The sequence below is a fragment of the Macadamia integrifolia genome, chromosome 8, assembly GCF_013358625.1.
Source record: "Macadamia integrifolia cultivar HAES 741 chromosome 8, SCU_Mint_v3, whole genome shotgun sequence".
NCBI lineage: Eukaryota > Viridiplantae > Streptophyta > Magnoliopsida > Proteales > Proteaceae > Macadamia > Macadamia integrifolia.
In genome coordinates this window covers 34662567-34669451 of record NC_056564.1, presented here as the reverse complement: position 1 = coordinate 34669451, position 6885 = coordinate 34662567, and positions in this window count along the sequence as shown.

The window sequence follows — 6885 nt, the reverse complement described above, 5'->3', positions numbered from 1 at the left end:
GAGGTCTTAGCTCATATTTGGGACATTTATGAGGCTGTCTCACGCTTTACATCAGTAGAATAACAAAACTTGCATCTTGTGCTTTTTAGTTGGATGGTTCTCCAAGCAATTTGGGAGTTGTGGATCTTGTTGATATGTGAGATATAACCCTGTATATTTCCAAAAAAAAAAAAGATATAACCTGTATTTTTCTTTTAATGTTGTGGTATTCTCTAATTATTGTTGTAATCTCAAGTTCGGGCATAAATTTAAAGAGGAAAATCATTGTGAACCCATGGATTTTCTCTTCACATTGAAGAGTTTTCTACGTTAATTCTAGTATTCTTTTTTACTTTCATGTCTACTTGTTTTACTTGTTACTTCCAATATTGCATATACAATTTTGTGAATGACGTACGTTTTCATGAGGTGAACAGAATTCTGTTAATTTGCTGTTTTTTTTGGACAGGTGTAAGTGTTTTCCACCCCTTTCCAACAAACTTCACATTGGCCATGATTGAATGTTGGAAGGGAAGGTTGAATGATAGTGTATTTAGATCATGTACTCATTTTTTTTTAATTACAATTTGTTTTGTTCCTCAAACGATTTAAGTTTGGATAAAAGAAGGGTTTTCAAAATGGATCCTTCTAGACGTCATTATGCTAGTGAAGTATAATATTTCACTACTTAGCACTTCATATAATAGAGAACTTCACATACATCTCAATGGTCAAACTTGAAACCTCCTGAAGTTAAGTCTATTGCACTAGCCTCAAACCAACAATTGTGCTATTAAAATATTGCTAAAGAGGAAGTGAGAGATGCCCCCAGGTCCCAAGGGACAAAGAGGATTGACAATGCAAAAGAAGAAAAACTTAGGTCATGCTTGTTTGAAGGATAAAAAGGGATGGAAAGTCTGTGAAGTTCAATCTCACATGTTGTGGGTTAGGTTCACAATCAAAGGGAAGGAAATGAAATAATAGAATATGCAATTTTTAGTGGATGTGTGATTATATGAGAAAGAGAGAAAATGGAAGTAGGGTGGAATCTAATGAGAAAGAGAGGAAATAGGAGGAGAGATAGACACAAAACAATTTTTTTTATGAAATCTGAATGAGATGAGAAAAATAAAATGCCATATCAATAGAAAACAATTATTTGCATTAAAAGACCTTAAAGAATAAATAGGTTATCTCATCTCATCAAAGTAAAAGGGAATAAAGAAAAATTATAAGTAACGAAAAGCAAAAGCATCCTTTTATTTATTTATGTCTCCCTAATTTTTTTTTTAAATTAAGTTAATCCATTAATTAACTCATGTCAACTTCAACTGCGTGAAATAAAATAATGTTCATATATCCCTCAAAGGGAGTTTGGGAAAAGTAATGCTCTTGTGTGGTAGTGTGTTGTGGAAAAAAAATTATTTTAATAGAGGCTGTATTTCATTATGATTAATATACTAAAATATCTTAAAATATTTATTAATGTAATAGGTACAGATTTTAGAACCTATGCTTTCCACAAGTGGTAACGACCTATTTTCTTAATTCTTATGCTTCCATTCAATTACCCAACCTCCATCCTCCACTAGGTAAGCAACTTTCCATCAGTTCAGTTATTTCATTTTTCTCCTCTTTTGGCAGTATTGGAGATGCTTTTGCATGAACCACGTGTTCCTACTTTTCCATGGCAACATTGATTCCAAGTATATTTTTATTCTTAAGCTATGAGACCTACGCGCTAGCCAACTACGCCACCAGGACATCCTGAGAAAATGAATGGATGTTGATTCAACTTGTGGATTTAGCCAAACTCATCATGAATCTCTTTGGCATACTTTCCTTTCGTGTGAATTTTCCAAGAGAATATAAGTAGCTGGCCCATTGGGTTTGAGAACACTTCTGCTTTATCTTTTAAGCGTCTTAAGTTGTCTCTTTTTAATTCTAATATTATACCTACAAATGATCTGAATAACTTCTTTACTATTTTTATTATAACCTGCTATTTCTTATGGACACATAGAAATAAAGTCATTTTTGCTTATGAAAAACCTAATCCCTTTTCTGTCCTCAACCCCATCAAGCAATGGACTGACAATTACTGTCAAACTATTAGGAACCAGGTGATGTCTTCCCAACCAACAGTTTCTAATATAATATGTTTCCCTACCCTACCCACACCCGTACTTGTATGTTCAGCTGCCAGTAATACTAATAAAACCATCTCTGCCTGGGCTATTTGCATTATTAACAATGGAAGATGTGTCTCATAATATGCTGATTACATGATGACATGTGAAACTTTTGAAGCCAATGCTAGAGGATTTCTATATGAGTTGAAATGAGCATGCAATGATGGGTGGAATATAGGGGAGGTATGGAGTGATTCGGAGGAATTGAGTCACACACTTCTTGAAAGCACTACGACAACATGGCCTTGGAGCGCAGTCCCTCTTTTTCTCGATGTTCATAATTTTGTCTCTATACCAGCCCACATGCTTAGGCCTACAAACGAAGTAGTTATACTCATGCAACTTGTTGCTACTAATATCATTACCAAACTCTCATGCATAGATATCACTAATCTGAACATTGATGTACTTAGCCATATATAATTATTGAATTTTCTTTCTTCTGATAAAAAAACTATATTTTTATTTTTGGGTAAATGAAGTATATAGTTGACATTAGGGAAGATTTGACTTAGGTAGGGCATGGCTGAGAGGCATTTGGGGTGCATGCCTTAATACTACCAGTCGTCCAATGCACGCTTAAGTTCGAAGGGGCTTGCACACTTGAGAGGATTATTAAGGGAGGGAAACTCTCTCTCTCTCTCTCTCTCTCTCTCTCTCTCTCTCTCTCTCTCTCTCTTTTACTCAATATTAATATTTCTCTAGATTCATGGCTAGTAGTTTTTAGAGGTTCCATAAGCGGGGGATCACAGACAGAAATATAAATCTTTTATCTGTGATTCCAAAGGTTCTCAATGATCAACATAATGAGGTCCTCATAGCTATTCCAACTCCCGAAGAAATCAGAGCAGCGATTTTTAATCTTGATCCTTCCAGTGCCCCTGGTCCAGACGGGTTTTCAAGTACTTTCTATCGTTCCTATTGGAATATTATTGGCCTAGATATAAGTCATGCTTTGATTAATTTTTTCGAGGGGGTGATTACAAAAGGGGTTAATAATAATTTTCTGACTTTAATTCCTAAAGTCGAAAATGCCCACAAAGTAGGCCAATTCAGACACATCTATTTAGGCAATTTTTTCTTCAAGATAATTCCTAAAATTTTGGCAACTAAGTTATCCCTTTCTTGCACCGTATTAATTCTTATGAGCAAGGTGCTTTCTAGAAGGGAAAGATTATTTTTTAAAATATTGGAGTTGTTTTTGAGTTATCAAATATGATGGCCTCAACAAATTTTGGTGGAAACATTGGACTGAAATTGGATGTACAGAAAGCCTTTGACACTCTTGAGTGGGATTTTTCTGTTTGATGTTATGGATAAATTTGGCTTCTCTCAAATTTGGATTCACTGAATTAAGCAGATTCTAATCTCCTCTAGATTGTTTGTTCTGATTAATGGAGGTCACGTAGGTTTCTTTGACGTGGAAAGAAGTGTTTGGCAAGGGAACCCTCTATCCCTTATGTTATTCATTGCTGAAGAGGTTCTTTACAAGGGCTTGCATGATCTTAGGGAAAAATGTTTACTGAAAAGTATACCTAGGCCAAGGAATATTATCACCCCATCTCATTTTCTCTATGTAGATGATCTTCTAATCTTTATGACTGTAGAAATTAGGGTTATAAAGAAGTTTAAGAGATTTTTGGATGAATATCAAACTTCATTTGGGCAGCAAATAAATTTAGAAAAAAGTAAAATTTTTCTTGGATCCATTTCTGTGTCAAGGAAGCATAGGATCAAAGATACTTTGCACATTCCAGAGTGTCAATTCCCTACCCGCTATCTTGGGGTGGAGCTTTTTAAAGGCCGAGTTAAGAAGGATAGAATTCTTCCAATGATGGATAAGTTTAAAGCAAAGCTCGCTAGTTAGAAGGGGAAGCTTCTCTTTATGGCTAGAAGGGTGGAATTACTTAAAACTGTTATGTGTAGCCTCTTGAACCACAACTTTTCAGTTTATCTGTGACCTTCCTCCTCTATTGCTTCAATGGAGAGATGGGTGAGAAATTTCATTTGGAGTGGTGATTCATGTTGCTCTAAAGCTATTGTTGTGAAGTGGGACGTTGTATGCAAGCCTAAAGGAGAGGGCGGTCTGGGTATGCGCCGTTTTGAAGATATAAATTTAACTCTTCTAGCTAAATTCTATTGGTACATCAAAACTGAAAATTCTCCTTTGGCTAGGTTCCTGAGAGGAAGATTTGTTGCAGCTAATGGCTCTCTTAAACGCCATATTTCCTCTTCTTCTATTATGCCTGGATTAAAAAAAGTGTGGGGTTTTGTTTCTAATAACTCACGGTGGATTGTTGGAAATGAGACTAGCATTAAATTTTGGTATGATCGATGGTTAGGCCAAAGAGGAATCAATGACGACCTCCCCAGTGATCTGCTTCCAATGTGCTCTATAACAGACTTAGTTTCGAGTTTTATTGAGGAAGGTGAATGGGCACCGCTTGAGGAAATGCTCAATGGGATGCAGCAAATTTGTAATCGTATTTTATCTTTCCCTATTCCCTTTATTGCTACTTCAGATAAAAAGATTTGGGCTTTCACTGAATCTGGAAAATTTTCAATTTATTCTACTTGGGAATGTTTAAGGAATAAAGATCCTAAGAAGAATTGGTCACGCCAGATTTGGTTGAAAGGTTTCACACCTCGCCAATCTCTCTTTGGATGGAGTCTAGTGCATGCTTGCCTCCCATCTGATGATAAGATAAGAAGACGCTTAGTTCCCCTTCCTTCAAGGTGCAAGCTATGCTTAAATCAGGTAGAAACATTCAACCATTTATTTTTTGAGTGTGATTATGTCTCAGATATTTGGTCAAGGATCCTTAGCTTCTTTTTTTTTTTTGTGGAAAAGAAAAACTGGAGTTGTGTCCTGTAATGGATTGTGGCAGCCCCTCTGTGTTATCATCGCAATGCAAATTTGGAATGAAAGAAATAGAAGGAATTTTGATGATATACACAGGCCTCTTTCTTATGTGGTTCAAGCAGTTTTAAAGGATCTTGAGAATTATTCAACCCTTGCTCCTATCCAGATCTCCTTTGTGGCAGATTTAGTTCTGTAAAAAAAAATTCCAGATTACTATTTCAAGAGCGCCCTCTCCAAAAGTTCTGGAACTATTTTGGACTTTTCCTCCTCCTCTCTATTGCAAACTTAATATTGATGGTTGTTCCTTTGGAAACCCAGGATGCTCAAGTGCAGGAGGAATTTTGCGAGATTTACCCTCTCCTTTGCTTCTCATACTATGAAGACATTGGGACTACTTTCATGACTGAGTTCGTTGCCTTTTTTCACGGCCTGCATCATGTGAAGCTCATGGGCATTGAAAATCTTTGGATTGAATGTGACTCCAATGCAGTCGTCACTTGTATTAGGAAACAAAAAATTCCATGGTGTTTCGAGCAAAGATTGTAATTTTACAAGAATTTTCTGAATGGAATAAATTGGGAAATTTCACACTGTTGTTACAGGGAAGTTAACATTGCTGTAGATAAGTTGGCAAAGCATGGAGCAAAATCAAAAAGTTCTGCCTCATGGCTAATAGTTCCTTCATTTGTTTTATCTGATGTAAGCTGGGATTTTCAGAGAAGACCCAGATTTCGGTTTACATAGTCATTGTGATTGGGCTAAAAATCTGTTGATGGCCATGTCGGAGGTTGATTTTTAGTTCAATGGTTTTTGTTTCTATTGTATCTCCATTCTTTGATTATTAATGATATTCTTTGCTGATCTTTAGAGAAAAAAAAAAAAAATAGATTCATGGCATTAATTTGTTAAACTAGGAGGTTAACAGCCAAACTTTAAAGATCAGCCTGAAAAAAGTTTGCCCCGACTGGGACCACAAGTTAAGCGTGGCCAGACCAAGCCCTCCTATGCCAGGGTTGAGATTTCTAGGCCCGGTCTGTCTGAATGTATTATACACCTATACAAACTAATATCATACAGTAAAAAGCAAGGCTAGCACTGATGACAAAACTAAGTGATACCAGGCTAAGCAGGGCTAATCAAGGCCCGGCCAGGATGGGTTGAGCCTGATAGTTCTGGGCCTAGGCTGTGATGTTCTATCTCATCCTCAGGCTGGGCTTGGGTTAAGCTGGGACCTAGGGTTAGACTGCGGTTTTGAAAACCCAACCTGGCTCCGCCCATCCCGGTTGCACCCTAGTCAGCTGCAAAAATAAACGTGCATTCCATTTACACACCCTAGGAGTGTTTTGGTAAAGGTTTTATTGTGTTCAGGCTTTAAACAAGGAGGGTAAGAATGAATATGATCAGTTAGTTGTTTCTTATGTTTTATAAGTGAAAAGCATAGTATTTATGCCTAAATTGGTAAAATATCTTATACTATCAAGAAAAATGGGTAAATATTTCATTAAAGATATGCTTAGCTCCCGCTGTTACAGGGTCAAATGTATGCTTCCTTAACCCCTGCTTCACAGGAAATGCTGTTTCCAAAACCAAAAAATATTCTATACCCTCATTAAATCACCACAAATAGAGCTGATTGGAGATCAATTGAAAAGAAAATGTTCCATACTAAAAGATTCGGGTCTATAACCATGGTTTCCAATGCACGAGATCATGTAACACTTACCAATGAGGCCCTATCACTATCAATTAGTATACACAGAAGAATCAATTATAGACACTAATACAACATAGATCCCTCTTCATAGATAACTTGGATTTGCAATCTAGTAAATCGATTCAAGATCATGGATC